General features: G+C 48.8%; 1 protein-coding gene across 1 annotated transcript in view; it reads left to right on the forward strand.

Annotated features, from left to right (window-relative positions):
• The window catches only part of IFFO2 (intermediate filament family orphan 2), a 58,400-nt gene that overhangs the window by 1,100 nt on the left and 38,894 nt on the right, over window positions 1-18,406 (forward strand). The window lies entirely within an intron of this gene.

The raw sequence follows: 18,406 nt of genomic DNA on the forward strand, positions 1-18,406 counted from the left end.
CCGTTATTAATATTGCATTGCATAGTTACTCCTAAATTTAGCTCGCCTTCATTTTTTTTTTTTTTTTTTTGGTCTGATTACTCCAGTAGTCGCTGGTGTGTGCCAGCTCCCTGAAATTAGCTCAGCGCTGCAATATTTGGGTTGCAAATACTGCAGGGCAGGGTTTGCACTCCGAGATGTTGCTCGGAATTATCCAAAACAAAAGCCTTTGTAAGGCCGGCGGGTCTGGAGGTGTCCCCTGGCCTGTGGATTGGGTTGGAATGGTGATGGATGGCGTTCCCTTGGATCGCTGTTTGCTGTGGCAGAGATGGAGGCCAGAGGGGAAAAAAATGTACTTGGGCTTCTGCAGGAGATTCCTGCATTGTCTGAGGAGCTGCTGCCCTTCGGGGCTGCCGTTCGCTCTCCCGGCTGCAGTTTGGGCGGCTTTAGCCTCAAAATGCATTTCCTGCTCACGGGGCCGGGGTTTTCCCTGCAGAACCCCCCGGATCCGTCCTCATTTCCCGCATTTCCCGGCTCCGTGGCCTGCGGAGCGGGGCCGGGTCCCTCCTGCCCGGCTTTGCAGACTGCAGTGAGCTCCCTGCACACTCAGGGCAGCTTTTGTAACAGCCTGGAATCAGCTGGAGGTGAGGTCTCCATCAGACTCTCTCCAGTGCAATGGATTTCTTGCACACCTCTGTCCCATATGCTGCTTCTCCATTGGCTTCCCCCAGACCCTTTTTCTATGTGGCCCTTACACATAGATGTAGTTTCTGCCTAACAACATTTCCAGGCCCTCTAGTTCCTTTTTTGTGACAAATCCAAACAAATTTTTCCCTGTCCCCATTTCCCAGGCCGTTCACGCTGTTGCAAACCTCTCACATCTATCTCCCATTTGATTTCCAGACTGAGGAATCCCATTCAGTCTTAATGTAGAAGCTGCTCTGTACTTACTAATCTTTCCTTTGTCCCTTTTTTATTTGATTTGCAATGCTCCAGCTTGGTTTTTCGGATCAGACCAGTATAAAATATTTCAAGGCTGATGTGGGTTTGGACAGGGAGATGATGACATTTCCTGGGCGGGTTTGGTGCCCCAGCCGGGCTCTGTGCCCCGGTCCTGGGCCGGTGCCTGTCCCTGGAGGTGCCTCGGGTGCTCTGTCCCTGCTGTGGCTGGAGAAAAGGAGCTGCTCTCTCTGTTTTCCAGCCTGCAGTCGTGGTGGCTCGGGCTGGTTTTGGTTTCTGTGGCCGGTCTCAAGGAATGGGAGGAGCAGGGAGCACAAAAAGTGGGGCTGGGTGGGGAAAGGGGATCCCACAGTGTGTGGGGTGTGGGTCGTGTCACCAAAACTTGGGGCTGCTTCTCCTTTTTCCATGGATATTTGATTTATTCCTGCTTCTGGAGGAAGAGGAGACTTGTGGGCCTTCGGGTTCAGCCTTTCTGCTGATACAAAGTTGATTTTTCTGCTTTTACTCACTTGTGTAAGGCACATTTTCCCCCTAGTCTGTGTTCTTCTTCACTCAGGGGTTGCATAAAACAGATAAATTCAGCAGAGCAAAGGGAAACCTCAGATCTTTTTCTTGCCCTTGAAAGGTGTTTTCCTTGTGGGGAAAATAAAGGTAATTAACAGGTATCAACACGTTTCATCCCACGTTGGTGGTGCTGTGTCTGCAGTGTGGGTTTGATGGATGCTCATTTCTCTGGAACTGGGGTTGGTCGCTGCTCTGTGACCTTCAGTCCCACATGGACAGCACACCCTTGCTTTTGGGGATTTTTCTTTTTCCTCTGGGCCTCGATCTGCCTTGGGTGAGCTCGGGGAGCAGGGCTGAGCTGTGTGAATTCCTCCTGGCACTCAGGTGGAGCAGCTGAGCTCCATGCCCTGGGCTCTGGGTGCTGCAGGCTTTGCCAGCCACCCTGCAGGGCTGGCCTGCCCTGGCACCTCTGTGTGTGTGTGCCTGCACTAAATGCCCTCTTTGGGGTTCCCTCCCCCTGCTGGGATCCCCTGGCTGCTCTGGGTTTATTGAGGGAGCTGAGCTCCACGTGGAACAGGAGGAGCCTTGTGCCTCTCTCCTGGTGGGGCTCCTGTGGAGAGCTGGGCACCAGCACGGGCTCCCAGCCAGGTGTGTGAGCAGGGAAAGAAGGAAGGAAAAGGAAATGGAAAGAAAAGGAAAAGAACTTTCCATTGCTCAGTCTGAGAGCCAGCAGAGCCTTTGTGGAGCAGCCAGGCCTTGTAACCTCACCCAGGAGCCACCAGCCCATAGCCAAAGACCTTTAAGTGATAATTCCATTTATCTCCTGGGGCAAGGGAGCCTTTTCCCCCTTTCCAGGGTGGCCACTTGGCCCAGGAGGTTGTGGCTGCCAAATGTTTTTGTGGTTTGCAGTATTTGGCTGTGAGGGAAAGCCAGGCAGGGCATGGGTGGGACACAGGGCAGTGCTGGGTGTGCAGGGCTCACCTGGGATGTCTCTGGTGCTATTGATGTCCCAGCTGGGAACTGGGCAAGGCAGGGCTGCAATCCAGAGGGGAAATAATCCCTTTTGTTTCCTTTCTTTTAAAGGACAAGCAGCCTTGCTGCTCTAAAACAACAGTGGGAGATGATCCAGGATGTTCTTGCCAATGGAATTCTGCCTGTGCAGTTTCTGGGATTAGCAATGGCTTCATTTGGGGGAAATTTGCTTAATTTCTTTGTTCTGTTCCCTCAAATAATTTTCCTTGGACGTTGTAACACAACAAACTGGAGCTCTGAGAGGGCATAGTCAGTCGAGCACACTGATATTTTATTTTATTTATCATATTTTACCCTGGCTTTTGTTTGTGTCTGAAGCAAAATGAAGAACCCAGCAGATATTTCAGTCCAAAACTGCTTTTACTTTTTCCTCCAGCTGATGGTATTTTACTCAAATGATGTATAAATTTGCACATTTTCTACTTATTGTGCTGCCTTAATCTCATATTTTTTTTAGCAATGATCATGATTTTACACAAGATTATGACTTTAGTGAGGGAGTCAGCAACTGGAGAAGTTGTAGAGGGAAAATGAAGTTAAATTAATTTTCTTTATTTTTTTCCAGCTATGCTTGCATTTAGAAGAGCTTTTGGACATAGATCTGACTCCCAGTCAGATAATTTATTGTTTATCTGTCAGATCTTTCGTAATTTTTACCTCTTGTTACCCTTTTAGCAGAAAAAAGCAAAATTGTGTTTCTGCAAAATTGCACTTTGGCAGTCAAAGCAGCTCAATAAAAAACACTTTTAGGGACAGGTAATTGAAAACAGAGCAGGGTCACATTTTTAAATTTAAAACACTAAGGTGATTTTTTTTTTAGACAGAATACTACTAATAAAAATGATAATAATAATGATAAAAATAATGATAATAATAATAATGATGATAATAATGATAATAATAATGATAATAATCAGCCTGGTGCTGCAGGTGCTCGGAGGTGCAGAGCGCTTCCTCCAGGAGCAGGGCTGGCATCCAGGCTGGTATCCCTGGATTTGGGCTGGGTCCCTCAGGTTATTGAGGAGAAGAATCTGCTTTTATCTTTATCTGCCCTTGGGGAGCAGCTGGGGCTGAGCCCGGCCCTGGCCCGGCTCCTCTGGGGATCTTTGTCCCCATTTTGGGACACTCGGGAGCCTCAACAGCCCCAGTGGCACCGCAGGGAGGGCCCTGCGGAGAACGAGCGGGATTCTCCCCCCAATTAGTTAATGGTTGTTAATTACTGACCGAGGGGCTCTGCCGGTGATGGCCCGGACGTGTCCCCGCCCCGGGGATCGCGGGGACAGCGACAGGGACAGGGACAGGGGTGGTGCTGCTGTGACGGGGACAGTGCACGTGTGACGGTGCCTGTGTGCTGTGACAGTGACGGTGCTGCTGTGACAGCGGTGACAGCAGCAGTGCAGGTGTGACAGTGACAGTGGTGGTGCTGTGACAGTGACGGTGCTGCTGTGATGGTGACAGTGGCAGTTTGGGTGTGACAGTGACAGTACTGCTGTGATGGTGACAGTGGCAGGGCAGGTGTGACAGTGATAGTACTGCTGTGATGGTGACAGTGGCAGTGCAGGTGTGACAATGACAGTACTGCTGTGATGGTGACAGTGGCAGTGCAGGTGTGACAGTGATGGTGCTGCTGTGATGGTGACAGTGGCAGTGCAGGTGTGACAGTGACAGTACTGCTGTGATGGTGACAGTGGCAGTGCAGGTGTGACAGTGATAGTGCTGCTGTGATGGTGACAGTGGCAGGGCAGGTGTGACAGTGATAGTGCTGCTGTGATGGTGACAGTGGCAGTTTGGGTGTGACAGTGATGGTGCAGTTGTGACAGCAGCAGTGACAAGCAGCAGTGCAGGTGTCATGGTGATAGTGGCAGTGCAGGTGTGACAGCAGCTGTGACCCTGTGACAGTGGCAATGCCCCTGTGACAGTGGCAGTGCAGGTGTGACAGTGCTGCAGTGGCAGTGCAGGTGTGACAGTGGCAGTGCAGGTGTGACAGTGCCCCAGTGGCAGTGGCAGTGCCCCAGTGACAGTGCGGGTGTGACAGTGCCCCAGTGGCAGTGCAGGTGTGACAGTGACAGTGCAGGTGTGACAGTGCCCCAGTGACAGTGCGGGTGTGACAGTGGCAGTGCGGGTGTGGCAGTGCCCCAGTGGCAGTGCAGGTGTGACAGTGGCAGTGCAGGTGTGACAGTGCAGGTGTGACAGTGCAGGTGTGACAGTGCCCCAGTGGCAGTGGCAGTGCCCCAGTGGCAGTGCAGGTGTGACAGTGACAGTGCGGGTGTGACAGTGCCCCAGCGGCAGTGCAGGTGTGACAGTGGCAGTGCAGGTGTGGCAGTGCCCCAGTGGCAGTGTCCCAGTGGCAGTGTCCCCGTGTGTGCCAGCCCAGCTGGCTGCAGCGCTCCCTCCCTCGGTGGCTGTCCCCAGCCCAGCCCCAGCCCAGATTTGTGTATTTATGGTTCCACCATTACTCTTCATTGCTGCAGATATTGAGGCTGCCAGATGTTGGTTGTCTTTTCCAGCACGGCCTTAGCTGCTACTAAGAGTTGAACTGGAAAGAATTGTTTTACCTCAGGATGGTATTTCACTGGCAAGATTAATAAAGTCCACTTGGAAAAGAGATTATCTTAAATTTGCTGCAGCTGGGAAGGACAAAGATTATCATTGTCAAAGGCAGCGCGCGTCAAAACTCACTGGAGCTTGTTTTTTTTTTTAGAGAAGGGAACTTAATAAAAATGTGCTTAAGATAAGCCCTGGAGGAATGTCTGAGAACTTTTAAGGCTAAAATATCAGCAGTAACAAGATGCAAATGTTCTGCATAGACCCAATCAAAACCAAATCATTTTTTCATCCCCCTGGAGGAATGTAACCAGCGTGGCAGACCTGTCCCTGCCTCGATTGGTCACAGGGCTGGCAGGAACAATCTCTGTGGAAAGCCACCTCTTTAATTCTGCTATTCCTGCTTTTCTTTCTCTGTTTTAGAGGGATAATTATTTTTCAATGTGGCTTTTCACAGAAATTCCCGATTTTCCACCGCTTCCAGAGCAGTGGAAAATCCCTGGTCTGGGGGATTTTTGGCTGCCTCTTACAAGATGTGAAGTTTGATATTAAATGCTGGCTCTGCTGAAACCTGAGACCCAGGCTTGAAAAGCCCCTTTTTCCCTGGCCTGGGAGAACATCAGTTTTCCTTGTGGAGAAGGGATAAAATTGCCTGATGTGAAAAAACCCCTTGGCTGTGTGGCACAAATATCCAGTTGTAATTGCTGGGTGGAAAGTGGCTCTGCTTGGAGCTGTGCAAGCGAAGCCCCATAAGAGTAATAATTCCTTAAATAATTCCATCTTTTCTTCTAAAATGCTGCTGCACAGACACACATTTAGGGTACACATGGTATCTCTCACAAATTTCAGGTTTATTTATTTTTTTCCAGCTGGAAACTGGGACTTCTGGGTTGTAGGGGGATGCAGGAGAAGGTTTGTGGGGAGGGGAGGATGTTTCTCTTTGATCCTGATTCCTAGCAGTGCTCCATGCTGGGGTTGGGGCTGTGCTTGGAAAATGTAATAGACAAAGAAATCTGTGTGTGTGCCTTCAACTGGTTTGTAATGGGAGGGCTGAGTGTGTTATGACTGACTTGAAGGAGCTGCTGTTATTCTGAACTTTGTCTTTCAATTAGAATTAACATAATGAGTTTGTAGATGAACTCAGTGAGGAGAAAAATCCCCCCCCTCGTGTTGTGGTTGGAGTTTTAAAGGAAAAAACTTCTCCTTGAAGCTTCCCCTGCTGCAGGAGAACCACAGGACTGTGTGTGTGTATTTAGAATTTACCTTTTGATTCCTCCTGTGACTCACTCTGGGCTTTCTGAAGGCACTAAAACCCCAGATTTTCAGAGCACAGCTCAGCTCTGAGTCGCTCTGGGAGCAAACCCCTCACACAGCTCCGATCTTAAACCCAAAGAATCTCCCCAGCTGCTGCTGCAGGGTGGGCTGAGGTGGAGGCAAACACAGGAACCAGTGATAACCAGTGCATTCCAGCTCCTCTCCTGGGCCTTTGGAGCAGAGATGCCTCTGGAGTGCTGGACCTGGGGCCAGGGAGGGCTCTGCAGCCTCCTCCACTCAGCAGCTGCTTTTTTGTGGCTCAGCCTTTGTGGTGCTGCTCTGCCAGCTCTCGGCTTGGTTTCCTGCATCTGCTTTTCTCTGACTAAATTTACTTTTTTTTCTGTGCTAGAAATACTCACAGGATGTTGTTTTTTGGTCCTGCAGGGGCCCTGTGGGTCCCTTCCAGCTTGGGATATTCTGATTCTAAATCTCCCTCTTGGTATTTAAAACCAGCTCCTTTAAAACCAGCTCCTTTAAAACCAGCTCTTTTAAAACCAGCTCTTTTTTTGTGTGTGGTTGTATGAGAAAGGAAGAGATTTCTTTCAGTTTTTTTTTGAAGTTTAAAAGCTTCACAGTGTCTGTGTGTGCACAGTTCAGAGAGGCTGAAACTCCTGCATAGCCTTGTGACCTCTTCCTATTAAAAATTACCTTGCTCCAAGAACTGCTGCTGGAGGGATTAGTGAGAAGTGATAATAAAAGGCAATAAATGATAAGAAATGGCATGAGGCTGGGTGGGGAAACAGGGAAATATGGCTTGGGAGACGGGGAAATTCTGGAATCACAGGGTGGTTTGGGTTGGAAGAGCCCTTAAAGATCCCATTCCAAACCCTCTGCCATGGCAGGGCCACCTCCCTCTGTCCCAGCCCTGTCCAGCCTGGCCTTGGGCACTGCCAGGGATCCAGGGCAGCCACAGCTGAGTTTGTTTTTCTCACATTTCTAACCTTGAACCTCCCACTCTCACATCTGAATGGAAGCAATTTGCCTCCACTTCATGATAAATTTGGAATAAGGGACAAAAATATTATTGTAGTAGGGCAATAGCCTGAGCACCTTGAGAGCTTCTTGAATTTCAAATGTATTGTCAAAAATGCCTGAATTTGGGTCAGGCTCTTCTCCCAGGGAGCAGTGACAGGAATCAGCCTTGTGTGGCACCAGCAGAGGTTTGGATTGGAGAGAGGGGAAATTTCCTCATGGAAAAGCTCCCAAAGCCCTGGCAGAGGCTGCCCAGGGAGTGGTGGAGTCACCATCCATGGGAATGTTCAAAAATGGTGTGGATGTGGCACCTGGGGATGTTTTGGCTGCCTGCTGATGCTGAAGGGATCGTGGGGGGGATCTGGTTTTGATGCCAAAGAAATCCATAACTTGTCTGGTGTTTCCTAAGCCCTGGTGTCACCTTGTCCAGGGACTCTTGTGGTCCTGGATCATAGATTATCAGATCATGAGATTATCCTGATTATCAGATCATCCTGCTTCAAATCAAACCTGGATTTTCCCAGGTGATTTACCTGACTTCAGGAAGCTTGGGAAAGGTTCCCTGACATTCTGCAGTGCTGTGGCAGCTGGGGCACGCACACATTTTTACAATTACTGAATTACCAAGGTGCTGTGTTTGGAAAATTAAAAATGTTCGAAATTTTTTAATTTTCAGGAAGCTTGGGAAAGGTTCCCTGACATTCTGCAGTGCAGTGGCAGCTGGGGCACGCACACATTTTTACCATTACTGAATTACTGTGGTGCTGTGTTTGGAAAATTAAAAATGTTAAATTTTTTTTAATTTTCAGGAAACTTGGGAAAGGTTCCCTGACATGCTCCAGTGCAGTGGCAGCTGGGGCATGCACTTATTTTTACCACCACTGAATTACCGTGGTGCTGTGTTTGGAAAATTAAAAATGTTAAAAATTTTTAGTTTTCTGGAAACTTGGGAAAGGTTCCCTGCAGTGCAGTGGTAGCTGGGGCACACACACATTTTTACCACCACTGCATTACCATGGTGCTGTGTTTGGAAAATTAAAAATGTTAAAAATTTTTTAATTTTCAGGAAACCTGGGAAAGGTTCCCTGACATTCTGCAGTGCAGTGGCAGGCAGTGGCAGCTGGGGCACATTTTTACCATTACTGAATTACCATGGTGCTGTGTTTGGAAAATTAAAAATGTTAAAAATTTTTTAATTTTCAGGAAACCTGGGAAAGGTTCCCTGACATGCTCCAGTGCAGTGGCAGCTGGGGCACGCACACATTTTTACCATTACTTAATTACCATGGTGCTGTGTTTGGAAAATTAAAAATGTTAAAAATTTTTTAATTTTCAGGAAACCTGGGAAAGGTTCCCTGACATTCTGCAGTGCTGTGGCAGGCAGTGGCAGCTGGGGCACATTTTTACCATTACTGAATTACCATGGTGCTGTGTTTGGAAAATTAAAAATGTTAAAAAATTTTAATTTTCAGGAAACCTGGGAAAGGTTCCCTGACATTCTGCAGTGCTGTGGCAGCTGGGGCACATGTTTACCACCACTGCATTACCAAGGTGCTGTGTTTGGAAAATTAAAAACGTTCCAAATGGAATTCTGAGCCGTGGTTTGGAAGGCCTGGGAGCCCCTCCTGTGGCCCTGCTCCTGTGGGTGCTGCTGCTCCCTGGCAGCAGGGACATCAGTGACATCAGTGACATCAGTGACATCAGTGACATCAGCTGTGGCTCTGGTGCTGCAGGAGGGGAGGGCTGGCAGAGAATGGAGCTCTGTGCCCGCTAACGAAGTGCCCAGCTCGTTAGGGAGCCCGGCCAGCGCTGAAATCCCGGCACAGAGTCCCTGCAGCCCTTTGTCCCTGCGTCCAGCACTGCTCCGTGTGACTCTTCTGGCTCCCTGTGTCCCACTTGCCCCAAACCTGGCTCGTTTGGAGCCCTTGCCAAGGGGACTTGGTGGCACTCACCAGGTCACGTCAGCTCGTGGGGCCTGGGCTGCTCCTTCTCGCTGGGGATGGGTTCAGGGCTCCCTTTTTTGGCTTTTCCTGCCTGGAAGCAGCACCATTCCTTGCTTTGAGGTGGAATTGCCCTGTGTGTGATCACAGCCTTGGGTTTAATCTTCAATGTGCTGCTCATTCAGGGGATTTGTTCTGAATTTGCACTGAAATCCAGTCAAAAACAAGGCTTGGTGTTGCAGCCTGCACCTCAGTTCCATGTAACTTCCCAAACCTCTTGGTTCTGTGGACAAAGCACTTAAAATTTCTCACTCTTCAGGGTTTGGGAGCAGGTGAGCTTCATCCAGAGCTCTGTGTTGGGTGCTTTGGGCACTCAGGGGTGCTGGCTTTGTTTGCTGTGTGTGCACAGACAGCAGACCTGGAACAGTGCTGGAAAACCTGACAGCCCCAAGATCCTGGACTAAAAAGAGGAGGAATTAACTTGCTCCTCTTCATGTGGGCAAGGGAAGTTGGTCATTTGCAGTGGCTCATTGAGTCAGGGAATGCTGAAGGAAGTGATGATTTACAGCATCCCCCTTCCCTTCAGTGCAGTGACTCAGGCTGGGACCCAGGATCAAAGGGATCCTGCCTCAGGACTGATTCCAAATCTGGGATTCCACTGCAACAGTCTCTGCCTGTGCATTCTTACAGGTAACATTTGTCTCTGAGGGGAGAAAATGCAACTCTGCCATTGTAATTTCTTTTTTATAAATGGAGCTCCCTCTGACACAGCACAGAATTGAAATTGTCAGATCAGTCACAGAATCTGACCCTGACGAGTCACATCTGGTTAAAGAGAAAACCAGGCACTGCTGTAAATTTACTGAATTCCATCAATTGGCAGGGGGTGCATTAATATTGAATTGCAATGGGGATATTTTAATATCAATATTTAATATTTCAAACAGCTGCTGTCATTAAAACTGCTACAAGAAATCCCCCCTCTCGCAGGCAGAAGAGAAATCTTTATTTCCCTCTCTTCCATATGCTGAAGCATTGGGCAGTCTGGAATATTTTCCCAACTCTTTTATCAAATGTTTTCCCCAAATGTCTATGCCAAAATCACCTCACCTTTGGCTCTTTCTGCAACTTTTATTTATTTATTTAAATTTTTTTTATTTATAATTTTTTTTATTTTTAAATTTTTTCCCCTCTCTTTTTTATTATTTTCTTTCAAGAAAGGGAGAAATGTGGAGAGCAGAGCAGTTAAAAATTCCTTAATGCTCTGGAAAATACGTCCCTGCTAATCTGTATTCCCCCCTGGCACAGAGCTGCTGGCTGGCAGCAGGAGAGCAGCTTTCCCTCTCCCTTTCCCTTTCCCTGTGCAGGGACAAAGTCACCCTGGGAATGCTGTCCCTCATGCTGCCTCCCCTGGGGAGCACAGAGAAATCTGCAAATAAACCCCTTCTCCTTCCTCCCTCCCCTCCTGCTGCTATTGCATCGAGGATGGGTCAATAAAGTGATTTATAAAGTCTCAGAAAGTAAAAATGTTGAGTTTATTAGGAACCACACATTCTTTTATAGATAGCTATGGTAAAAGTGGACTTAACTGGTCTTTAATCACTACTTTTTACATTATTGCTTAATTAGGAGCAACATCCTTCTTGTGAACCTCTTACAGCTACCAACACTGTCCCTGTGGGGTTTCCCTGTGGGGTTTCCCTGTGGGGTTCCCCTTGGGGCCAGTGGATCCATCCCTCTCTCAGTGGATGTGCAATGCAGGCAGGCTCTTCCCTGTTCCCCTTTGGTGGCTGGAAGAAGGAATTCACTGTTTTTCCACTTCTTATTTAGTGGAGGGGAGGGTGGGAGCCTCGTGTGGAGCAGCACTGAGCTGCTCTGGGATTGTTTCAGCCCTAACAAAGAACTTTCCCCTGTTTCCAAAGGCAGAGCCTTTTCCCTTTCCCAGCCTTCAGTGGAGCATTAATTCCAGTTTGCTCTTTCTCCTGTAAAATTCCCAGTGAGATTCAGCTGCAGGCCTGTGGGCAGGGATTGATTCCCTGGGGGAGCTGTGGTCTGGGGGGTTTGCTCCATGACTCAGCTCCATCCTCCTGTAATTGTGGGGCAGGGGAATGAGGTCACTGCCTCAGTCACTGTTCCCTGGCCTGGTACAGTGGGAAAGGCTGGGAGAGCTGGGATTGTTCATCCTGGAGAAGCTCTGGAATGACCTAATTGTGGCCTTTCAGTGCCTGAAGGAGCTGCAGGAAGTGTGGAGGGGGATTATTTACAAAGGATGGAGGGGCAGGACAGGAAATGGTTTTAAACAAAGAGGGACAGTTTAGATGGGATTGTGGGGAGGAATTCTTCCCTGTGAGGGTGCCCAGAGCAGCTGGGGCTGCCCCTGGATCCCTGGCAGTGCCCAAGGCCAGGCTGGAACACCTGGGACAGGGGAAGGTGTTCCTGCCATGGCACAGGTGACACTGGATCAGCTTTATGCTCTTTCCAACCCAAACCAGTCTGGTTTTCCATGCAAACCAAGTGTGCACTGGAACTCTGCTGCTGCCCATCCCTTCCCCTCTACAAATACCCCAGGGCTGCCCCTGCCCTGGCTGTTTGTCCCTCACTGCTAAAAATTCAAGTACTAAACAACTCCAGTTCTGGGAAATCTGTGCAACTGAGGCAGCAAAAACACCTGGTTTGTTTGTGTGAATTGAAGACCGTTCTGCCTTTATGTAAATATTTAAAAATGCCTCATCTTGAATTTTAGACCCATGCTGTCACCTTTATTCATTTGCTTCCCTCTCAATGGCAGGGTGCTGTGGTTGATGGTAATTCTGTAGTCCCCATGATGAACTGGAATCCCTGAGCTCCAGAGGTGACGAGGGCAGCCTGGGCAGGGGCACATTCTGGTCCTGGGGTGGGTGTTCAGGTGCCACTGCAGCCCCTGAGGAACAGTTTGTTTCTTACCTTCTGTTAACATTTGTGTTGTGGCACAGCACATGAAATAGCTTTACCTTTGTGAAGGCAGTAAAACTCTTTAAATGCAGATTTAAAACTCTTTAAATGCAGATTTAAAACTCTTTAAATGCAGATTTAAAACTCTTTAAATGCAGATTTTAAACTCTTTCAATGCAGCTCTTGCCATGCAGATGTGGGGATGGATCTGTAGGAGCTCTGCAGGGGTGCTGGGTGTTCCTCAAGGCCATGGGAGCCCTTGAAGATCAGTTTATTCCTTACCCTCTGTTAACATTTGTGTTGTTACAATCTTGGCACTGCACAGAAAATATGTTTACATTTTCCAAGGTAATCAAGCTCTTCAAATGCAGATAAGGGAATGGATCCATAGGAGCACTCTTGGGAGTGTTGTGTGTTCCTCAAGTGTCTTTGGAGCCCTTGAAGAGCTTTTTATTTCTTCCCCTGGTTAATCCTCATGTTCTTACAACCCTGACACTGCACATGAAAGCTACCCTTCAATATATTTACATTTTCAAAGGCAATAAAACTCTGGAAATGTAGATAATGGATCCATAGGAGCACTGTAGGAGTGCTGTGCATTCCCTCCAGTGGCAGCGGAGCCCTTGAAGAAAAGTTTATTTCTTTTGAGGTCAGAACCTCCACACTGCACATAAAAGCTGCACTTAAATATATTTACTTTTACAAAGGTCATAAAGCTCTTCACACAGAGATAATGCATGTGCAGGGCAGTGTTGGGAGGCTTTGCTGTGCCCTAGGTGTGTGTTCCACCTGTGTTCCTGACTCCTGGGAGCAGATAAGCTTTATCTCATTGTTTTCTTTGTTCTTTAGTGGGTTCAGTAAAAGTATTTAGGGCTGGGACAGAGATTAGGGTGAGCCGAGCTCTCAGTTTTGAGTTTGGCTCTGTTTTGAGGCTGGTTCTTAAAGGATGTGGTGGAAGAGGGAGATAAACCCAAAGGAGGTGAGGAGGGCATGGGTACTCCATTATTTTTGCTGCTTCAGGCTGAAGAGCTGCAGAGGGGAGTGAAAATGGTAGAGTAATGAATTCCAGCAGGTTCCTTTCCACAGAAGGGTGATCCTGATCTATTATCACTTGTTCTTATCAGGGCCTTTCCCAGTGGCTGAGCTGATAACAGCAGCGTGGCTGGGCAGGGAGGGCTATTTATAGACAGCATTTACTCAGGGAATCAGAAAGTAAATAAAGGCCTTTTATGAGAGAGGATGTTCAGCACCAGCGTTCTGAGCCTTGTGCAGGTTCCATTCTAAGGGCTGAGCTCAGCCCATGCACATTGCATTACACAGCTCAGTGCTGCACAACAGCATGGATCAGCTTCTCCCAAAAATGGGGGATTTGTCTGAGTGCTGGGGTGGGAGGAGATGGAACATCCCTGGGTTCAGGTGCTGCTGTGTGCCTGAAGGTGCTGGCAGGGGTGCTGGCCCTGGTGGGCTTGTGCAGGAGTGTCAGGGGTGGGATGGACAGAGATGAGAGATCCCTGCAGCCAGGGCTGGGAACTTGGGGTTATTGCAAAGGGCCTGGGTGCAGGGCCCTGCTGGGAGCTGCCAGGCACAGCTGGAGCAGGACTGAGAGAGGAGAGGGGAGAGAGGATGAGAGGGGGAGAGAGTGAAAGAGTAAAAGGGAAAGAGAGTAAAAGGGTAAGAGAGCGAAGTTCCTGTTACAATACCATAAATCTTCTTCTGTGTTGAATATTCTAATTCTCACTAACCAATCTAGTACAATACACAAATCCTACAGCATTTACACACAGCCTATAAGAATCATTACATTACCATACTGTGTTACATTTTAAACCCTACAAACTCCTCTTTGGGCCCCTTCTGCCAAGCTGTAGGGTCTGCTCTGGCCCTTGGAGCTGCCTGCAAGCAGAGGGTGTTGTTCCATCAAAAGGGGATCACCTTCAGCCAACCACACCATTGTTTTCCAGTTGTTCAGTAACTGAGGGATCTCAAAGCTTGCTTTCATTTCAATCTCACTCATAGTTTCCATATTCTCAAAATCTTTTGCCAGACAATCATATTGATAAGGCTTTCCTGTTTCACCTTCCCCAACAGGCTTGTGCCACCCCGGGGATTTCTTTCCTTTTTTTCAGCTGCTGTGTCCCTGAGAGCAATCCTTCAGCAAGGCTGTCAGCCTGGCTGGGGTGGCTTTCCAGGTCTGGCAGTCAGGGTTTGCTGCCAGGGTCCCACTGAGACCTGTCCTGGCTCACCCTCCTCACCAGAGACCTTGCTGGGAGCCTGGGTGGGAGCAATTCCAGTGGCAGGGAACCCCAGCTGTGTCTGGAGAGCAGGAGACCCACAGCCCCACTCAAACATCCACTTTCTCCTCTCCACCAGCCTGCCATGAAGTCACAAGGCAGTTGTGAAACAAAATAATCCTCACCCTACAAGGGCAAGCTTTCCTGTAGCCACAGCCTGGGGGACAATGCTGGGAGCTGTGATGGAGGAGCCTTGCCCAGAGTCATGTGCAGCAGCTGAGAGAATGCCCTGTGCTCCCTTGGCAGCCTCCAGGACAGCTTCCACAGGCTGTTTATAGGGGAGAGAAAGGAAAAACATGCCACAGAAGTTTGCCTGGACTTTCCGACAGCTTAGATCTTATTATGGCCTGAAATCCCTCCTGGAGCTCCTGCCAGGACTTTGGCCAAGTCTCTGCTGGTGCTGAGAGCCTCAGTGGCAGTAGGAGGTGAGAAATGACAAAGGAAATGTCCTGAGCACCATAAAAACACAAATGTATTTTTAAAAGGGTGATGCTGTATATTGGAGCACGCTCTTATGTCAGCTCCTCAGAGTGGCTGCCAGGCTGGAGCTGGGTGGAATTATTCTGCTTTGTTACAGCATGTTCTTGATTGGGATTTCAAACCTGGTGTGTTGTTTGTGCTCCTGCCCGTGATCCCTCCTCTGTACTCATGTTTGTATCAGCTCTGGAGGATTAAAAAAAAACCCAAAACACAAACCAGAAAAAAGAACTGAGAATTCAGGGTGAAATAAGAAGGAAAGGTCAGAGAAGAGGAAATACAGGTGTATGTGGAAAAATATGGGTTCTTCTCATGCTACCTAAAGAGTTGAGGGAGAGCCTTGAAAATCAAGTCAAGTTTTGTGTTCTGGATTTTATTTCGAAGCTCTTGGGGTGCTTGGCCTCCGAGGTGAGTCCTGCCAAGGCCTCCTGGTGCTGCAGTGCCCTCCAGGGCCTGTGGGATTGATTATTGGGCATTTTATGTTCCCCTAAGATTCACATTCTGAAGGGGAGGTGAAGGAAGAAGAAGTGGGGGGAGATGGAACAGGGTGGGACCCCTGCTTTGGGGGCCTCAGGACATGGAGGCAGTCACATTTCCAGGGCAGGGAGCTCCCAGTCATGTTTGGGGGCAGCTGGCAAAGAGCTTTAATTTCTTACAAATATTTGCTTAACACCAGGTTCCAGGGCATGGAGTCCTCATGTGGGCAAATCCTGCATCTTAGCAAATGATCAAGGCTCTGTTGAGGGCTGGGATAAGACTTTTGTATTATTTTTATTTGTTTTTTTTATTTCATTTTTTTTCCTATTACATTCAGTCCAGGCATGCCTGTGCCCATCTCCTGCTGGTTTATTCCATTTGAATAACCAAGGAGCACGAGGCAGTTTCCAAGTGTCCCCAGACAAAGGCTGGATTTTGCAGCCATAATCCTGTGACTCAGGCACGATCCCCCTTCCCAGAGATTCCCCTTCCCAGAGATCCCCCAGAGATCCCAGAGAGAGATCCCCCTTCCCAGAGATCCCCTCAGAGATCCCAGAGATCCCCCCAGAGATCCCAGAGATCCTCCCAGAGATCCCAGAGAGAGATCCCCCCCTTCCCAGAGATCCCCCTTCCCATTGCTGCTCCAGTTCTGCTGGGAGCTCCCTTGTAAACAACACAGCTCCAATGGGCTGGGCTGGGCTGAGCTGGGCTGAGCTGTGCCATTCTGTACCATTCTGTGCCATTCTGTTCCATTCTGTGCCATTCTGTGCCATTCTGTTCCATTCTGTGCCATTCTGTGCCATTCTGTGCCATTCTGTTCCATTCTGTGCCATTCTGTTCCATTCTGTGCCATTCTGTGCCATTCTGTTCCATTCTGTGCCATTCTGTGCCATTCTGTGCTATTCTGTGCCATTCTGTACCATTCTGTGCCATGCTGTGCTGTGCCGTTCTGTGCCATTCTGTGCTGTGCCATTCTGTGCCATTCTGTGCCATTCTGTACCATTCTGTGCCTTTCTGTGCCATCTGTGCCATTCTGTGCCATGCTGTACCATGCTGTGCCATTCTGTTCCATTCTGTGCCATTCTGTGCCATGCTGTACCATGCTGTGCCATTCTGTTCCATTCTGTGCCATTCTGTTCCATTCTGTGCTGTGCCATGCTGTGCCATGCTGTGCTGTGCCATTCTGTGCTGTGCCATTCTGTGCCATTCTGTGCTGTGCCATTCTGTGCCATGCTGTACCATTCTGTACCATTCTGTGCCATGTTGTGCCATGCTGTACCATGCCATTCTGTACCATTTTGTGCTGTGCCATGCTGTGCCATTCTGTGCCCTGCTGTGCTATGCCATGCTGTGCCATGCTGTGCTGTGCCCTGCTGTGCTGTACCATGCTGTGCCATGCTGTGCCATTCTGTACCATTCTGTACCATTCTGTGCCATGCTGTGCCATGCTGTGCCATGCTGTGCCATTCTGTACCATTCTGTGCCATGCTGTGCCATGCTGTACCATTCTGTGCCATTCTGTGCCATTCTGTGCCATTCTGTACCATGCCATGCTGTGCTATGCCATTCTGTGCCATGCCACTCTGTGCCATGCCACTCTGTGCCATTCTGTGCCATGCTGTACCATGCTGTACCATGCTGTACCATGCTGTGCTGTGCCATGCTGTACCATGCTGTACCATTCTGTGCCATTCTGTACCATTCTGTGCCATGCCATGCTGTGCCATGCTGTGCCCTCCTGTACCATGCCATGCTGTGCCATGCTGTGCTGTGCCCTGCTGTGCTGTGCCATGCTGTGCCCTGCTGTGCCATGCTATGCCATGCTGTGCCATGCCATTCTGTACCATTCTGTGCCATTCTGTGCCCTGCTGTGCCCTGCTGTGCCCTGCTGGCTCTCAGTGCTGGTGTGCTGGGCTCTCTGAAGGGCTCTCAAGGCCCAGTTCCAGGCTGTTTCCTCCCCTTTGTCTGCCCCAGCTCTCTGGAGCTGCTTTCCACCTTCCCTACCAGTCTCTCCCATTAGCACTTGCACCAGAAGCATTGGAGATGATGAAAAGTCCATTTGATGTTTAGATTTCACTTCTCTGTTTTTCAGACCCTGCACTGCCTCAGTGTAGAGCTCTAAACTCCACAGCCTGTTCTCTCAGCTGCTGTTCTCCTGTTTTATTCAGACACAACAATTCCTCTCTGGGCCTGAAACTCAAGGACACCCTCCAGCCTCAGGCCCCAAAAAGTACAAACAAAATGAGCTGGGGGGCAGCAAACTGGGGGTAAATGACTTCATCACCTGAAGCTGTGATTGGAGCATGAACCCTGATATGCAAATGGGGTTAAAAATCTATAATTGTCTGAAAAACTCGTGCCCATTGTCCATTGTGGGTGTATATCGGGTCCGTCTGTCTGTCTCTGCCCCGACACAGGCAGGGTGGTTCTTGGGTGGACGCATTTCAAAGGACGAGTCTGGACTCTTCAGCTTTTCCATCTTCAGATTGTTTATTGTTTCTTATCTACAAAATTTTCTGTCTGCCCAACAGAGGTCTGATCTGCAAGGCAGCCACAGGCACTCTGACCACCCACGGGGCGGTCGTGTCTTTTTATACTAAAATCTACGTACACAATATTTACCTTTATTTTCCAATGCTTTTCACCCATGTTAGCAAGTGCACCTTTACCATAAACCAATCCCCAAGTGCCAACATCACCACAGGAGATGGAAGACAAGAAGAAGACAGAAGAAGGACGAGACACGCCCTGATCCCTCCATCTTGTCTCCATAACCCCCCTGTACCAAAAACCTTAAAGTTTATATTTCACCCTCTAAATGTGTCTCTTTTACACCTCTCACTCTAAAGTGATTCTCAGGCCCTCAAATTCTTGTCACTTCTGTAGATGGATCAAAATCAAGCCACCAAACACTCTTGGCAACATTCCAGGATTTCCGAGACCCCCAAGGGTTCTCCTGGCATCTCTGGACATCAGGAACGATGT

Source organism: Agelaius phoeniceus, chromosome 24, assembly GCF_051311805.1.
Source record: "Agelaius phoeniceus isolate bAgePho1 chromosome 24, bAgePho1.hap1, whole genome shotgun sequence".
Taxonomy (NCBI): Eukaryota; Metazoa; Chordata; class Aves; order Passeriformes; family Icteridae; genus Agelaius; species Agelaius phoeniceus.